The sequence below is a fragment of the Puma concolor genome, chromosome B1 (assembly GCF_028749965.1).
Source record: "Puma concolor isolate L17-30 chromosome B1, mPumCon1.1.hap2, whole genome shotgun sequence".
NCBI lineage: Eukaryota > Metazoa > Chordata > Mammalia > Carnivora > Felidae > Puma > Puma concolor.
Window position 1 is genome coordinate 162,553,713 of NC_141670.1, and position 19,431 is coordinate 162,573,143.

At 39.2% G+C, this 19,431-nt stretch overlaps 1 pseudogene across 1 annotated transcript; it reads left to right on the plus strand.

Annotated features, from left to right (window-relative positions):
* The first annotated feature begins 56 nt into the window (after positions 1 to 56).
* LOC112858108 (large ribosomal subunit protein eL8-like) lies at positions 57 to 15,557 on the plus strand (annotated as a pseudogene). Its single transcript, XR_015250437.1, has 3 exons — positions 57 to 173; positions 2,514 to 2,593; positions 13,893 to 15,557. The product of XR_015250437.1 is annotated as a large ribosomal subunit protein eL8-like (transcript).
* The last annotated feature ends 3,874 nt before the right edge of the window (positions 15,558 to 19,431 follow it).

Sequence of the window (19,431 nt, forward strand, 5' to 3'; positions counted from 1 at the left end):
CGACACCGTAGAGGAGGAAGGCCAGGCGGTGATGGGCGTGGTGAGGCGGGGCAAAGTCTCGCTGGAGGGGCGTATCAAGGACTGGCAGGGGCGGGGTCTCTGTCGCTCAGAGATTGACGACACTTCGGAATTTGGTATTGTGTGACATTACTTTCCTTACAAGAGTTATTCAGGTATTCTCCGCAACTTAATTTAAGAAGAGTTCTGATTGTTTTCCTTTTTGTTTATGTAAAGCTCTGTTAACTCTAGATCCTAGCTACTTATAGCATGGAGACTATAAATAAACTAAATCAGAATTTTTGAGGGGGGCCACCTGGGTGGCTTAGTCGGTTAAGCGTCTGACTTTGGCTCAGGTCATGATCTCACGGCTGGTTCCTGAGTTCGAGCCCCGCGTTGGGCTCTGTGCTGACAGTTCGGAGCCTGGAGCCTGCTTCAAGTTCTGTTTCTCCCTCTCTCTGTCCCCCCGCCCTCTCTTCACGCTCTGCCTGTCTCTCTCTCCCTCAAAAATAAATAAACATTAAAAAAATTTTAAAAAAATAATTTTTGAGGGGTGAGACCCAGACTTCAGTACTTCAGTTTTTCTTTTTTCTTTTCCTTTTCTTTCTTTCTCGTTCTTTCCTTCTTTCTTTCTTTCTCTCTTTCTACTTTAAATATCTTCCAAAAAGGTCCTAATATGCAACTACGGTCCAGAACCATTGATGTAGTGAGATTAATAGTCAAAGAGGTTAAAGTGGGAGAGAGCCAAAACATAAGAGACTGTTAAAAACTGAGAACAAACTGAGGGTTGATGGGGGGTGGGAGGGAAGGGAGGGTGGGTGATGGGTATTGAGGAGGGCACCTTTTGGGATGAGCACTGGGTGTTGTATGGAAACCAATTTGACAATAAATTTCATATATTAAAACAACAACAACAACAACAAAGTGTGGTCCTCAGACCAGCTGCTTGGGCATCAGCTGAGGGCTTTTTAGATACTGCAGCCTCTCTGGCTCACTTCAAATCTTTTAAATTCGGATCTGCATCTTAACAAGATGACACTTGTGCACATATAAATTTGAGAAGCACAAATGATGCCAAGGTTGCTGGTTGCAAAGCAAGTAATTCATGTTCTATGTTCCTGGCACTTATTTTATGCCAGGCACCTTGATACAGGTGCAGAAATGATTCAGACATGAATCCTACCCTGAAGAAGTTCACAGTTTGGTAGGTACAACAAATACATATAAAATAAGACACAATATAAGTGACCAAAGAAATGTACAGGTCAGATAAGTGTGCTGAGAATTTAAAGGTGTGATTTCTTTGCTCCTGCTCGACACAGTCCTTTGCAAGTGTTCCACAGGAATCCATTCATGCCTACATTCATCTATTTGACAAACAGTGCCACCTCTATGCCAGGCACTGTGTCAGGTGCTGGAGATCCAAAAACAGGGATCCCATTCAGAAGAGGGCACACTTTCATTGGGAAAGCAGAATTAAATACATGGATAAAGTACAGTTTGGTGAGGTAAATCCCACAACAGAGATAGAAAAATGAGACTACCGTGGAACTGCAAAAAAGGGAGTGATTCACTCTGTTGACTATGGATTCATTGAGAAAGGAACAAATAAGGTGCAAAGTATCTTTCAGTGTGTATCTGAATATATAATTTGGTGGAAAAAATCAGGATTAGTAATGACCTATTTGCTACTGAGATTAATATGCTCAAGTTAATGCTACTTAGAATGCTTTTCAATTTCATTGAATGATGTTCCTTCTAAGAGCAGGATCTGTCTAGTCCTATCTTTATTTTTTATTTAAAAAATTTTAATGTTTAATTAATTAATTTAGAGAGAGAGAGAGAGAGAGAGTTAGAACATGAGCAGGAGAGGGGCAGAGAGAGAGGGAGAGACAGAATCCTAAGCAGGCTCCATGCCATCAGCACAGAGCTGGATGCGGGGCTTGATCTCAAACCATGAGATCATGACCTGAGCCAAAATCAGATGGTCAAGAGTCAGATGTTTAACCAACTGAGCCACCTGGACACCCCTGGTCCTATCTTTAAAAAGATCCATTTGGCCCTTTGTGTTCAGTACTGGAACTCTTACTGTGGCCACTATTTATGTGAGAATCACATGTACTATTTTGTCCTGCAAAATGTGCTTTTTTTTTTTACCTGTATGTTTATGGCTCTCTTGAAAGTTGGGGAGTGAACTGCATTTCAGAAGTCTGGACTTCTTCCCTAAACTCCAGATTTATGTATACTGCTTTCCCAACATTTCTACTTGCATATCTGTCAAGCATTTCAAATTTCTGGGTCCAAAAATTAAATTCTCCTCTCTCCCCTCTTGGAGTTCCCCAAAGTAGAGGCTGAAACAAAGGCTTGTGTATAGTAGTTTATTGGGGGCTTTGACCCCAGGGAGCAAGACTAAGAGAAGAGGAGGGGTAAGTAAAACAAGGAAGAGGGAGAGGCAATATAATGGTGTGTTATTTAATTGGTCATCACCATACTTGAATGTTTTCTTGATCTCTTAGGACCTTCTGAGAATTTTCATGAAATGAGTCTCAAACTGTCTACTGAAGGCAAGAATGGAGCCCGAAGTGACCCAGTAATAGTGAGAGTTTCAAGTTCACTCTATTCCATGTTATGTATTCTGGTGGAAATATCCCTCTCCCAACCCCTAGAGAACTAATTATTATTATCTAGCAAAACCTAAATTTGAGATTCAAGAAACATAAATCCGTAGGTGAGTCACTGATAAAATGGACCAATCCTGCTCCAGTTCCTGGGTTTCTGGAGCCATGTCTTTAGCTATTAGGGATACTCCTTATCGGTTGGTTTTGAGCATTTACCACATCTTGTAGGACAACACCTCAATCCCAAAAAGAACATTACTGGATTTGTAGCAAGCTATTCCACCATTTTTATGAGCCTGGCTTCTTCTGAGTGATGAGGGATATTGCAATATCAGTGGATTCCATGGTCATGTGTATATTGTCACTTGGCGGTTTTTTGTTTTTTGGGTTTTTGTTTTTGTTTTGTTTTCTTTTGTTTGTTTATTTTTTGTTGTTTGAGGTTTTTGGCCATGAAATGGATTCTTTAGTTGAGATAATGTTGATCAGGAATGTTTTAATAATTCTGGTGATTGTGGAATGTTGGCAGAGTCACTGCAAGCAAGACAGAAAAACCTAGACATCTGTAAAGATTTGTATTTCAGGTCATTTCTCTATCTATATAAAGCAAACAAGGAAGAACACTCTCCTAAGTTCTGGCAGCTGGGAAGATTCTTTTGTTCTTTTGTTCTTTAGATCCATCCCTGAGTGGAGCTGTAGTGCAACAGCAGTCCAATTTTGCCTACTTACCAACATAATATGCCAACCCATCTGCGAACCAAGTTTAATTTTTTAATTCCATGTTAGGTAGTCATAGGGAACTCCCAAAAGGCCATGGGCATGAGTTGATGAACAGATGTCAGTGCTATAGAAGTAAGTGCCAGTAGTCTGAGTTACCTAGTCATGTAGGTTCCTCTTCTCTTGGATCTGCCCAGGCTCAATCCTATACCATTTCCATACTTCATAGATAGTTGCTGTGCCCATGTGCTTGTGATTTGGTGTATCCGATACTGTTCAGCTCATGATAAATAGCTCTAGTTTTCCCAGTGACTAGTTCTCTGCCTCAGAAGGCATGGCCTTGCAGAACATGAGGGACCTGTACTGCAACTCTCTTATTAGGGGCTTTACAGAAATTTCACCCAGTGTCTTCATCTATCATAGATCTCTATAGCACCATTAGATCTTCTAGAACAAATGACCTGAGAGTTAGGTAACTTGTATCACAGTCCTTGTGGGAGCATATCCCAGTGATGGGTACTTTAGTTTTCCAACAAGTTTATTCTGATATCCTTCTAAGAAAGGTATTTTAGTGATGGTTCTTTAGTCTCATGTGGTAAAGTCATATCTGATCTTTCTGTTTCTTCGTCCTCTGATTCCTTTCTCCATACGCATTCAAAATTGTTATAACATCTCATTTAGCACAGGCCATCATCATATCCAAGCTTTAAGGGAGACATCAAGGTTGTGTATTAGAACTGACTCCGGATGTCCTTGCCAAAACATTAAATCCAGAATCATAGGTGAATAGCCCAATGTCATACATTCTCCCATATACAGCCTTATAACCTGATCCCTCTGGCTTAGCACTCTAAATATTCACTCTCACAGATATCCCTCCAGTTCATATTGATATGTGTTAGCAGTTCTGCAACTCCCTATAATGTAGTCTAGTTCAGTAGTTCTACACTGGGGTGATTTTGACCCCTAGGGGACATTCGGTAATGTCTGGAGACATTTTTGGTTGTCATTACTGGGAGGATTCTACTAGCATCTAGTGGGTAGATGCCAGGGATGCTGTAAACAGTGTACAACACACAGAACAGCCCTCCACAACAAAGAATTGTCCAACCCAAATGTCATAAATGCTGAGATTGAGAAAACCTGGTCTAGTTCTTCCTAGAGTAGAGACTGCAACCCCGTACAAAGGATGTGCTGAGATCTGACTGTGGTTACAGGCTTGAGGTAATGAGGGTAGTGGTGTAGATACTGAGGGAAATAAGGTTATATTAGGAGGCACTTACCTCAGATATATTCTTTGCAGCATTTCTGGACAACGAAAGGCTTCTCTCCTTTATCAAGAGAAAGGAGACTTTTGGCACAGAGGATAACAAAAAATCTGAAGGTGTAAGAGTATAAAGCATGTCCACACAAATGTCCTCATTCTAGATCTCAGGATTCCATTATTTTCTTATTAGGGCTTTGGCTTTGACATGAGTGATGTTTTAAGGCTGTGCATTAAGACTTCTTTGTAGCTCTGCCACCCTTATGATTATATGTGGGGGCTGATGTTTAGCACATCTGCTTTGTGGCTACACTGCCCTAGGGGCCTTGTGGCTTTCACAGTGTGCCATGATTGACTGAATACTCCCTGTCATTTTCTTTTGTTAAGATCTCCAAAGCTGTTAGCAGACATCAGCCCATCTTATAATTATTATTGCTTTCATGATGCTGAAATACCATATCTACCACATAATCCAATGCTTCATCTTCTGTCTGCACCTTATTCCAATCTACTACAGTTGAGAGTCTTGGTAATTGTGATGTTACTATATGCCAGGGGTTATCACCACTTTAAATTTACCACCAACCACTTAACTACCAGCAGGGGCCCTTATTGTCTTGTGATCAGTGATGTAGGATCAGCCTCCAAAATCCCATACTGACAGTTTCCTTTCTAGAGCCCGTTGTAGTGCCCAGGGTTCCTCTGAAAGCAGAGACTAAGACAGAGGCATCCATGCTTGTGGTTTATTGAGAATATGAGTTCAAGGAATAGAATGAGGGCACAAGGGAAATAAAATAGAGAAAGAGGAAAAAATAGTATTATTGAGGTGACCTATACCATGGACAACTTTGATTGATCCCATGGTACCTTCTGAGCAGCCAGAAGGCACTTATGGGATGTCTTTCAGAATTCCTCATAGGAATGAAGAAGAAAGAGGAAAACATTTATCCATCACTTCCTGTCTACCATTGGTCATGATTGCACTACGTGCTTCTAGCTGCATGTGGGTGTGGAGGGCTGGTTTCTTCAGGTTTCCCATGCTATAAGCAAAGAGTGAGAGAGACAAGATGTTGTTATATTGCTCTCGAGAGAAGGTGGTTGATATCTGAATAGAACTGGTTACTGCCCAATACTTAGAATAGAGGGTGAGGCTGGAAGGATTTAAAATGATGCACAAAAGCTTTCTAAACACAACTTCCCTTGGGTGCCTGGGTAGGGTAGCTCAGTCAGTTAAGTGTCTGACTTCAGCTCACGTCGTGATCTCAAGGTTCATGGGTTGGAGCCCTGCGTCGGGTTCTGTGCTGACAGTTCAGACCCTGGAGTCTGCTTCGGATTCTGTGTCTCCCTCTCTCTCTGCCCCTGCCCTGCTCATTCTCTCTCTCTCTCTCAAAAATAAATAAAACATTAAAAAAAAAAATAAACACAGCTTCTCTCTCAGTTTTCTCTATTCGGGTTAAAGGTATCTCTGTCTTTGCAGCTGTTCAGGCCAGTCCTTGACTCCTCTCTTTCTCTCACATTCCACATCCAATCTTTCAAGAAATTGTATTGGTTCTACCTTCAAAGTACATCCAGAATCTGACCACTTCTCACCATCTCCATGGCTACTTTTTCCTTGATTATTGACAGTATCATGTCTCTCCTGAATTACTGCTGTCCAAACTGTCCCTTACAGCCTCCTATGCTCTCTGTTTTTCTACCCTTATCTCCCTACAGTCTATTCTTAACACAGCCTCCAGAGTGATCCTTTTTAAAACATGAGTCAAGAGTCAAATTGTGTTACCCTTTGCTCAGGATCATCCAGTCACTCCAGAGTAAAAACCAAAGTTCTTACAATGACCTACAAGACCCTACACTATCTGCTCCTTTCTCTGTCCACTGGGACTACTCCAGTTGGTCACTTGAGTTCAGTTCCGTAGACCTCCTTGGGAACAAATGGACCTTTGCACTTGCCTTTCCCTCTGCTTGGAATGATCTTCCATTAAATATCTGCATGGCTCATTACTGCATCCTTTTCAAGTCTTTGCTTAGATGTTACCTCAATGAGGGCTTCCACAATAGCCCTATTTAAAATAGCATCCCAACTTAGCATTCTTTATCTTCCATTTTTGCTTTGTTTTTCTTCATGGTTCTTACTACATCCTGGAATACTATAACATTACATCCTGACATATATGTTATTTGTTTACTTGCTCTTTCTCTTTCTCTAGAATGAAGCTTTATGAGGGTTGAGGACTTTAATTTTTTTTGTTCACTGATGTATTTCTAGTTCCTAGAACTCATACCAATGCACTTTTTATGTTCTATGTACTATTCTAAGTGCTTTACGTGTATTGATTAATTTAGTCTTTACAACAGTCCCGTGAGGTAAGAATCTTTATTATCCTCATTTTAAGACTAGAAACTGGAGGCACAGATTCATTATTTAGCCTAAGACACATAGTAAGCATGTAGTAGTAGTATTTTAATGAATATCCCTTTATGTTACTATAATCCTCTGCATCAAGCGGACCTGAGACACAACATAAACTGATGGAAATACATCATCACTGGGTCATGCACAAGTAGGTTCAAGTCTGGTCTTTACTGGTTTAATGACCACAGGGTACATTACTCAATCTTCTGAGCCTCAGTTTCCTCATTTGTAAATTCAAAATAATAATCCCCATCTTTTGGGACTGTCATGAAATTTGCTGAGATATTTCTTATAAATCACTTGGCATAGTACTTGGCACATAGTAAGCACTCAATAACTGATAGCTGTTATTCATTGATTTAGAAGATTAAATTGGGTAGATTGATGTTCTTAAAAAATGTATAGTAGTCACTCAGGCTCCGAGATCTTGCTTCCTTTTCATAGACAGAAGGCCACGTATACTGACATATATCACATATGAGGCAATCAGCAATCTCATGTTTGGATAGCATGAAATAATTTTTCTATCATTAAAAAGCTCCAAGGGAAAAGTTTCTTCCAAATGGCCAGGAGTAGTGAATATTGATGATAACAATATTGGCAGGATTACTGAAGTTAATTGTTTCCTCCCTTGATACTATGCTCCGATAAAGCAGAGGTGTGAAACTTGTGGATTCTTAATGATCTCAGAGCACTCAGGGTAAGCTGCACTTATTTTCCACATTTTGGAGGCAGGAGGGGAATCCCTTTCTCCATGCTTAAAATCCCTGAGGGAGGAAGAACAGAAGTGTGCTGCTGTCTCCAGGGCTCTGCCTGATGAAACACCAATGAGTGGATAGCACAACTGGCTTTGTGGACTTTGTTTAGTGAGAAACCATAGATCTCACACAAGTGAACTTTCGCATGACCCACTTGTATGGCAGTCCACCTGTCCCTTAATTTAAGTCTGATTGATTTTGATTAAGTATGAGGCCAAGAGGTCTTTACATGTTTGAAGAAATCCCATGAGTTTATATAATTTCATTTTTTCCTTATTTCTAAATTTGGGGACTTTTAGTATGTTAGTTACTTGGATTTTTCTCTTTTCTTTTTCTTAGCATTGTTTTATTATGATTCAATTATGCACATTTCTGTCTAAGGAAGCAAGAACAATTTCTCAGAGCTGTCAGGCCATTAGTATGAACACAAAGAAATCCAAGTAATTTTTTTCTTTTTTTTTGAACAATGAGAATCACTGTGCTCCACTTTCCAGATTCTTTCTTTATAAATGGCTTTAGAAGTATCAGGATGACAGAATAGTGTCTAGTATTATGCACATAGTAATTGGTGTTTGTTTTAGTTTTTATTAGAAGCAGATGTAAGTATCCTCTGATAATACTTTTCATTTTTTTGCAGCTCTTTAGGAGGAAGTCAGGGAGACACTAAATGAGAATGAGAACTACCTGTATCACCATTAATTAAATAAACATCAAAAATAAATATTAGCTAGATAACAGATACACATTTGAACAACATAGGAAAATAATACAGTAAGGCATACAGATACAAGGAAGGCAAAGATTGGCTTGCAGAATCACATTGTGTCTCAAGCTTTTTTTTTCTTTTTATAAAGGTTTTAACATTAATTTTTTAATATTAAATATAATTTATTGTCAAATTGGTTTCCATACAACACCCAGTGCTCATCCCAACAGGTGCCCTCCTCAATGCCCATCACCCACTTTCCCCTCTCCTCCACCCCCCATCAACCCTCAGTTTGTTCTCAGTATTTAAGAGTCTCTTATGGTTTGACTCCTTCCCTCTCTGTAACTTTTTTTTCCCCCTTCCCCTCCCTGCTGGTCTTCTGTTGAGTTTCTCAGAATCCACATATGAGTGAAAACATATGGTATCTTTCTCTGCCTGACTTATTTCACTTAGCATAACACTCTCCAGTTCCATCCACATTGCTACAAGTGGCCAGATTTCATTCTTTCTCATTGCCAGGTAGTATTCCATTGTATATATAAACCACATCTTCTTTATCCATTCGTCAGTTGATGGACATTTAGGCTCTTTCCATAATTTGGCTATTGTTGAAAGTGCTGCTATAAACATTGGGGTACAATTGCACCTACGCATCAGCACTCCTGTATCCCTTCTCAAGCTTTTTAAAATACAGTTGCTTTATTCAATGCACATATTGTGGGGTGATATTACAATAAAGGGCGTGGTGCTAAGTTTCCTGTACACATTCAGAGAAATTCTCTCAGAAATGCAGAGATCATCTCTCATCTAATTCTGAATCTCTTCTGGGAATTGGCCACCATGGACCAAAATATACATATTTTGACTTGAAGTAGAGGTAAATAATTCTCAGCATGACTTTGTTAATATACTCGGATCAGGTAATGGACATAGGATTTTTCTCCTCTCTGCACTTGGGGAACTCAGAAACAATGCCACTGGCAAGCCTAGACCTGCACCCTAGAAGCATAAGCAAATTAAGGGAAATATAAATGAGTACATGGGCTTGACCATACTCATTTTTGCTAAAAATCAGTTTTAATGTTGAATACTCCATCTGCTTCAAACTTAATATCCCTCCTTTATCCCAAGACATTATTAAATTGTTTATCGTTTTTATGGATTAAATTCAAAGGAAAGATATATTTTCATATATACTAAGTAATAAGGCTTTATTAAAAATAGTCAATAAGTAACTTTCTAGTAAGTAGCACTTAAACTATACAAAGGTAAGACTGTTGTTACTATCATTATTCAGGGGCAGGGAGTATAGATAATTAATTTTTACCATTAATCAAGTCCCTTGAGATCAAGGACTTCCTAGAAGAGGTATGAAATGAGTCCCCAAGACTTTTTTTCCTCTTAGAAATGTATATAAAATCCAGTATTTCTATAGTAAGCTTATTACCTATTTTTTCACATTAACTTCAGTCTTCCAGGCAGAATATTTAAAATTGGTAGTGAGCAAAAAAGGGATAGTCAAACCATGAAATAGGAAAGTACAACTGTCATGAGAGATTCAGTAAATGTGGCCTGCAGGGAATTGTCCAGCCTGGAATGGTTATACAAGAACAATGTACAAAAACTTGATATTAGGACCAGCCATCAATAAAAAGTTAGCCCACCTGAAATAAGTTTCCATCAGCATGGTTGAAATAAGGGACTTCTTTCTGAAATCTATGGATGCCTACAAAATGTATTTTATATTTTCTTGACAGTAAAACAAATGGAGCTTGTCAATATCAGTACTGGTGGAGAATTACAAGTGTTTTGTTTGACTTAATATTCTTATCAGTGTTAATTATCAGGGCAGTTTGTGATTTTTAAATATACAGTATATATTTTTAGTGTTTGTTTTTGAGAGAGAGCGCTAGTGTGTGAGCACTAGTGGGGGAGGGGCAGAGAGAAAGCGGGAGACAAAGGATCCAGAGTGGGCTCTGCATTGACAGCAGAGAGCCGGTTTTGAGGCTCTAACTCATGAACCATGAGATCATGACCTGAGCTGAAGTCAGAGTCTTAACCAACTGAGCCACTGAGGAGCCCCAGTACAGTTTATGATTTTTATATTGTCTGGTTATTCGTTTAAGAGTTGTTTAAGGTAGGAAAAATTTTGGAAGCATAGTGGATTATTCATTTTCTTAACATTTCCAATAATGTTTTTCTTTTTTCCCCAATTTTTAAAAATTATGATAAAATGTACCTAACATAAAATTTACCATCTTAACTATTTTAAGCGTACAGTTCAGTGGTATGAAGTGGTATTAACATTTCCAATAATGTTTTTCTTTTTTCCCCAATTTTTAAAAATTATGATAAAATGTACCTAACATAAAATTTACCATCTTAACTATTTTAAGCGTACAGTTCAGTGGTATGAACATTCATATTGTTGTGCAACCAGCACCAAGGTTCATCTCCCTAACTTTTCATCTTGCAAAACTGAAACTCTGTACCCATTAAACAATAACTCCCCCTCACCCTCTTCCCCCAGCCCCTAGAAATCTTCATTATTCTTACTGATGTTTTCTTCTAATAGGATTTTTAAAAATAGAGAATTGGATGATTAAAAATTCTACATAAGACTGAAAAAATGTGTCCCTTTAAGCATTCATACATATAATATCTGAGAAATAATTATAGTAATTAATAATCTCCTGGCTCAAACTTTCCCAAGAAGGGAAAAATGGCTGCTTTCATATCATGAATGAAATATTCTCAGAGTTTGTGGAAACAAGTAGCCAAAGTGTCCATCAGTTCTCTTTTATCAGGACTTGGCTCCACTTATTCAAGAACTGAAAGTTTCCAAGTTCTTCCCACAGCTAGCCTTCAAGAGTAACAAGTTAGTGGACTTGCAAGATCATAGACTTATTTGCTACTTGCTTAAGGATAAAAAAATGTGTATCACTTGCAAATGGGAAGTATGACAAAAATAAAAAAAAAGTCAAAAAAAGAAATACCTTTAAAATTTAGGTCTCCTTGTTATAAAAAATAAATCTGGTTTCAAAATGAAATCTAACTTTTTTATTTGTAAAACAGCTGTGGGGGCAGGCCCTGTATTATGTGCCATGAGGAACCCAAAGAGGAACAGCTTTTCATCATGTCTTAAAGGACCTTGGAATGAAAACTGATGACCACTGGGCGTATCCACCTTGTGAGGCTATCACTCTCTTGCCCATGCAATGCCTTGGTATGAACTTAATAAAGCACACCTTTTAATTTTTTTAAATAAAATTTTTTAATTTTAGGTAGTATATTATTGCACAACCTGAATAACTCCTCCTGAGAGAGATTTCCAGAGCCCAGGCAGACATAATGCATTCTGTGCTTCCATCCAGCCTCCCTATATCCATCTAGGTGAGGAAACAAAGCCAGAAGCACTCAGGCTTCCAACAGAAGTTTGTTAGATTGTGGTATTGGTATCTATTACTCACCTATATTCCTATTATATACATTTATATTCTTGATATGATCTCATGGTGAGTGGAGTAGACTGGCCTGCAATTTGACTTTGGACTTGGCCTAATTACTTGCTTTGACTTGGTTTGCTAGTGGACATTATATGAGCAGAACTTTGAAATGTGCTTGTGCAATTGGACATGTCTTTAAAAAAATTTTCTTTCAAAGCTTTTCTGTCTTTGACCACAAGAAGAAAAAGTTTTGGGTAGTCAGTGGTCAAAGGAGGAAGAGAGATGTTGAGCAAACCTGAACTCAACCTAAAGTTGGATGCCACCCCAGTCCCGTTTAGCCAAGCCCAGCCTAGATCAGCCATATTTCAGTAAACCTAAAAATGCATGAGAAAGAGCTGGATACTTATTGTTTTTAGGCCATTCCAATTTATAGTTGTTTGTTATATGGCATTAGTGTGAAAATAGCTGTTACCTCCTGATGCTTAGAATGTAGTCAAGGGTAGAGTGTGTGCTAGGTAACTGATTTCCATGAGTGCACATGAGGGTTTATGGAGGAGGAGCCTCCCCCACTGCTCCAGAACTCAGCTGAGTGATCCAAAATTCCCCTTTAGATGTGGTGCTCTTGTGTGGTGTGCAACCTGAATGCTCATATGGGTGACTCTGCTGGTCTTGGCAACTATGCTGTGGGAGTTTCAAACTGTTTACGGTGGCTAAGGTAAAGAGGAGTACAAGAAAACATATTTAAGAACATAGTATAGAGAGGGGTGCCTGGGTAGCTCAATCAGTTAAGTGTTTGACTCTTGAATTTGGCTCAGGTCATGTCCTAGGATGATGAGATCAAACCCCATGTCTAGCTCCACCCTGAGTGTGGAGACTGCTGGAGATTCTCTCTTCTTTTTCCCCCTCCCCCATTCTCTCTCTCCCTCTCTCTCTCTCACTGTCTAAAACAAAACAGAGGGTAGAGAAATAAGACATTTAGCTTGATGAGGAATTAAACTAAAAAAAAAGAGTGGAAAAAAGAACACAGAAAAAGCAAAGGGGAGAGAGAGGAAACAAAATAATGCTAATGTGATCAGCTTTTTAGTAAGTACCTAAAAAGTCAGATTCCTTTATAAGAATTACATATCAAGAAAACAAATACATAGATCTTGAGTGCCTCCTGTGTATAATCCAAAGGTGAATAAGATACTATCTTTATTCTCTTCCATAAAGACATCACTCCAATATAGGAAGTGGTCACTTTTGTTAACCACAATCTGAACTCTTTACCTGAGAAGCAAACATGTGAGCTATATGGATTGGTTTTTATTAGTTGGAAATGACAACATAAGACTTGGCATGGGATATATGAGATTTTTCCAGCATATCATCATTTGAACTGCCTGTTTTGACTAAAAGGTGTACTCAAGGTTGTACTCAGCTAGACAGTATTTCCATTTTCAATGCAACTAGGCAAATAAGTAACTTGGTTTCAGAGAGTGAGACACCACTAACCCATTTTTCCACATTTTGATGCTGTCTGTATATGATGGCCTTGTTCATCTTTTAGCTACTTCATAGAAACCAACTTATATAGGGCTTTAAAAAATTTATTTTAGAAAACATTTAGCCTTCCTGAGAAATTGCAAAGATAGTACAGGGAGCTCCACATTTTTTATCCAGCTTCCCCCAATGCTAACATCTCATATAACCATATTACAGTTCTCAGAACTAAGAAATGAACTTTAGGGGCACCTGGGTGGTGGCTCAGTCAGTTGAGTGTCCATCTTCTGCTCAGATCATGATCTCATGTTTGGTGGGTTTGAGCCACGCATCGGGCTCTGTGCTGACAGTTCAGAGCCTGGAGCTTGCTTCAGATTCTGTGTCTCCCTCTCTCTCTGCCCCATCCCTGCTCACACTCTGTCTCTCTCAAAAATAAATGAACGTTAAAAAAGTTAAAAAAAAAAAAAGAAATTGACCTTAGCTCTCTCTTCCAGCCATCCAAGATGCCAAAAGGAAAGAATGTCAAGGGAAAGAAGGTAGCCCTGGCCCCTGCTGTTGTGAAGAAACAGTAGGCCAAGAAGATGGTCAATCCCCTGTTTGAGAAAAGGAGAAAAAGCCCAATAATTTTGGCATCAGACAGGGCATCCAGCCCAAAAGGGACCTCACCCGTTTTGTCAAATGGCCCCATTACATCCAGCTGCAGTGGCAGTGGGCTATTCTTTATAAATGTCTAAAAGTGCCTCCTGCGATTAACCAGTTTACCCAGGCCTTGGAACGCCAAACAGCTACTCAACTGCTTAAGCTGGCCCACAGGTACATACCAGAGACAAAGCAAGAGAAGAAGCAGAAATTGTTGGCCCAGGCTGAGAAGAAAGCTGCCAGCAAAGGGGATGTCCCCACTCAGAGGCTGCCTGTCCTTCGAGCTGGGGTTAAAACCATCACCAGCTTGGTGGGAAACAAGTAGGCTTAGCTAGTAGTGATTGTACATGATTGGATCCCATTGAGCTGGTTGTCTTTCTGCCTGCCTGTGTCATCAGATGGGTGTTCCCTACTGCATCATCAAGGGGAAGGCCAGGCTGGGGCACCTGCTCCACAGGAAGACCTGCACCACTGTTGCCTTCATACAGGTAAACTCCAAAGACAAAAGAGCTCTGGCTAAGCTGGTGGAAGCCATTAGGACCAATTACAATGACAGATATGATGAGATCCACCATTGCCGGGGAGGCAATATCCTGTGTCCAAAGTCAGTGGCTCGAATTGCTAAGTTGGAAAAGGCAAAGGCTAAAGTACTGGCCACCAAACTGGGCTAAGTGGGTGCTGTTGAATTGTCTGTACATAAAAGTAATAAAAAGTTCTCTTTCAAAAAAAATTAACCTTAGTATAATATCACTAACTAAATTAGAGATCTTATTCAGATTTTGCCAGTTTTTCCACCAATATCTCTTTTCTGTTCCAGGATCCATTCTAGGATCCCACAATGCACTGAGTTGTCACATCCCCTTAAGCCATCTGTTCATCAGTGTTAGGGGTTGAATTTGTGTCTCCCCTTACACAACAAATTCATTTGTTGAAGCTCTAAGCTCCAGGCACCTCAGAATATGACCTTATTTAGAAATAGGTCCTTTTTAGAGGTAATCAAGTTAAAATGAGGTCCTTAGAATGGGCCTTAATCCAATATGTTTATTTTTTATTTTTATTTATTTTTAAAATTTTTTTTTTAACATTTATTTATTTTTGAGACAGGGAGAGACAGAGCATGAACAGGGGAGGGTCAGAGAGAGGGAGACACAGAATCTGAAACAGGCTCCAGGCTCTGAGCTGTCAGCACAGACCCCGACGCGGGGCTCGAACTCACGGACCGCGAGATCATGACCTGAGCCGAAGTCGGCCACTTAACCGACTGAGCCACCCAGGCACCCCGGGCCTTAATCCAATATGACTGTTGTCCTCATGAAAAGAGGCCATGTAGCCCCAGATGTGTACAGAAGGAAGATGATGTGGAGGCCCCAGGAGAAGGTGGCCATCTACAAGCCAAGGAAAGAGACCTGGAACAAATCCCTCCTTCTCAGCTCTCAGAAGGAGCCTATCCTGATGACATTTTGACCTGAGACTTCTGGCCTCCAGACCTGTGAGACAATAAATTTCTGTTGCATAAGCTCTGCCAGTTTGTGGTACTTGGTTATGGCAGCCCTAGCAAACTAGTACACTCAATCTTTCCTTATCTTTCATGACCTTGATACTTTTGAAGAGCGTTACCTTGTAGAATGTCTCTCAGAGAATTTGGATTTGTCTGATGTTTTCTTGTGGTTATAATAATGTTATGGATTTGGGGGAAGAATAGTACAGAGGTGATGTGCCTTTCTCTGCAACATGTCGGGCACACAACACTGATATGTCCCATTATTACTATGGGTGATGTTAACCTTGATTCCCTGGCTAAGGGGGTGTCTATGGTATCTGCCACTGTAAAATTCTTATTTTTTCCCCTTTTTAGTCAATGAATATTTTAAGGGAAACACTCTGAGGCTGTGAAAACATCCTATTTCTCTTTAAACTTTCACTCACTAATTTTAGCATTCATCTGTTGGTCTTGCCCACAGCAATTATTATTGCATGTTAATGGTGATTTTCTACTTCTCTTATTTTTCTATATTTATTAGTTATATATTTATTAGTTTCCCTCATTCCTTCTGCTTTTATTATTTGGAATTATACTATAAGGAAAAGTTTTCCGTTCTCCCCTCATTCATTCATTTCTATCAGTATGTGCTCATAGATACTTACTTTACCCTTTTTTTTTTAATATTTACTTTATTCTTTGGGTTGTGTTCCAATACTTCCATTATTAGTTTTGTTCAAATTGTTCCAGCCCTGGCCATTGGGATCTATTTCAAGTCTCCTGAGTCTTTTTCCCTCATCCATGTTCTGTTGTTGTTTTTTTGTTGTTGTTGTTTTATTTATTATTTTTTTTTAGTGCTTCTTGATCCTCTGGCACCACGCAAGATGTTCTGGATTCATCTGGTATTTTCCCTGCCCAGCCCTACTCAAGGAACTCTGCCTCCTTTTATAGGACAATGGTATTTCAAAGTGATCTTCAACCTTTGTTTCAGAATGATAGATGCAAGTATTTTTAAATGTTTTATTATGAAAAATTTTAAATGTACACAAAAGTAGAGAGACTGGTATAATAAACTCCCATGGATTCATAATCCAATTTCAGTAAGACTATGCCAATCCTATATTTTTTCTATTTTAGAGATAGAGAGAGAGAGAGAGAGAGTGCAAGTGGGGAAGAGGGGAAGAAGGAGAGAGAGAGAATGAGACTCTTAAGTAGGCTCCACATTCAATGTGGAGTCTGACATGGGGCTCTATCCCACAACCTGGGATCCTGACCTGAGCTAAACCTGGGGTATTTGAAAATAAATCCCCACTCCATGACATTTCACCAGTAAATCTCCTAGCATATAATTATCTTATCTAATTTATAAGGACTTTTTTTCCCCTGTCACTGTTTAAAATTTAAATCCAAGTTAGTTAACATATAGTATAATAATGGTTTCAGGAGTAGAACTCAGTGATTCATCACTTACACTAACATCCAGTGTTTATCCCAACAAATGCCCTCCTTAATGCCCCATTTAATCCATCCCTCCACCCACCTTCCCTCCAGCAGCCCTCAGTTTGTTCTCTGTATTTAAGAGTTTCTTAATGTTTGCCTCCCTCTCTGTTTTTATCTTATTTTTCCTTCTCTTCCCCTATGCTCATCATATAAGGACTTTTTAAAACATACCCACCACATCCTTATCAGACTTAACAAAATTAACATTAATTATTAATGTCATACTCTAAAAATTCATATTTCCCTGTTTAAAAACTGTCTTTTTATACTTGGTATATTCAAATCAGGTCCAAACCAGGTCCACGTGTATTTGGATATTATATTTCTTAAGTTTCTTTTAAGAAATAAGATAATCATAAACAGTGCTCCTCCCCACTCTCCACACTTAAAAAAAAATTGATTTGTTAGAGAAACCACGTCACCGGTGCTACAGAATTTCACATTCTGTATTTGGGTGTCATTTAGCTTGTGCCTTCCTTCTCCATATTTCCTTAATCCAGTGGCTAGACCTAGAAGATTGATTGGATTCGGGTTCATTTTTTAAGTAGGACTCCTCCACTGGTGGCGCTGGGCACTTCGTACTTCATCACATCATGAGTACTTGAGGCTGGCTGACTCATTTGTAGTGATACTAAGATTGCTTATTGGGTTTAGGTGGTGTCACCTTGGTTCCTTCATTACAAAGTTCCCCATAAGCTTCCCCTGATGGTTTTAACAGTCATTGAGAATTGTTGCCTAAATCCATTATTTCATTAGAGATTGTAAAATGGCAATTTTCTAGTTCCAGCAGTCCTACTGCATTTATTATTTGGAATTCTTCTTTAAATCTTCTATCATGTATTACCTGAAATACAGTTCCTACAGAAAAGTCTAGATATATGCTTGAATCTTTCCTTTATCAATTTCAGATGTTCCAATGACAATAAATGAGGTTTGTTTAGTATTATGAAATTCATATATATTTGCTGTTTCATTCTGTTATAATCATTTTCTTTGTTATGCTCAGATTTCTTCACCCTAGGCCAGTGGGAGCTACTTCAAATTGGCTCCTGTGTCCTTTGACTGACCCCAATCAACTCTGATAGCTTCCTTTCTTCCTGGTGTATCAGGATGTCCCATGTTCACCTTGTACATTTTTTGCCCCAGGCCTAGAATCAGTAATTTCTCTAAGCAGTCTTCATTCTTTTCAGTAAGAAATAGTATTTATAGGGCACCTGGGTGGCTTAGTGGGTTAAGGGTCTGACTCTTGCTTTTGGCTCGGATCATGTTCTCATGGTTCTTGAGTTCGAGCCCCATCTCTGTGCTGATAGTGTGGAGCCTGCTTGGTTGCCTCCCTCACTCTCTGCCCCTCCCCCTGCTTGTGCACATGCTCTCTCTCTCTCTCTCTCTCTCTCTCTCACTCAAAAAGTAAATAAACATAAAAAAAAAAAGGAATAGTATTTATAGATGACTCCTGAATGCTAAGATGCTCATTGCTCGTGATGTCTTTGTTTCAAGGTCTGAGTGGACAAATCTAGAAAATGCGTGCTTATTTTTTAAAAGATGAGTTTCTATTAATAAGTTTATATTAATATTTGCAGCTAAATTTACTCCTTCAGGGTTTTAATTTCTTTGATTTTTATTCTTGTGTATTCTCTCTCTTAAGCTTGAAATCTCAGTTTTTAATGACATTAACATAACATATGCTTTATCTTATAATACTCAATACTCTCATAACTGTGTCAAAATAACATTACCGACATTACGACTAACAATTTAAACTTCAGAATATGGTTTAGGTTCAGTGGATTTTGACAAGCATATATAGTCATGTGACTACCACCATAATTAAGATATTTCTGAATATGGGGTGCCCATGTGGCTCAGTTGGTTAGGCTTCCGACTTTGGCTCAGGTCATGATCCCATGGCTCATGGATTTAAGTCCTGCGTAGGGCCCTGTGCTGACAGCTCAGAGCCTGGAGCCTGCTTCGGATTTTATTTTCATTTCTCTCTGCCCCTCTCCCACTCACGCTCTGTCTCTGTCTCTGTCTCTCTCTCTCAAAAACAAATAAACGTTAAAAACAAAAGATATTTCTGAATATGTAAATGGGCAATGGGCAATGGCCAGGCTACATGTGGAAATAGAACTCTGACTTGCAGCAACCATCTTAGGAAGCCAACCTAGTAAGTGCAATAACCCATCTAGGAAGTCAAACTACTGTTTGTAGCAGTCAGTCTAGAAAGTCAAATAATAACCCTGTAGCAATGGGCCCCAAATGGCCTGGACTTGATTAATAATTGACAACTTCCCTTATTTTGGCCTCCACTTCTAACTTAGGACCAACTGGAGAAAGCCAAATATGTGTCTTTAGTCAATCACCTAGGATACCCTACTTCTAATTAGCCCACCTACAGCTTCCCATGCCAACAGCCC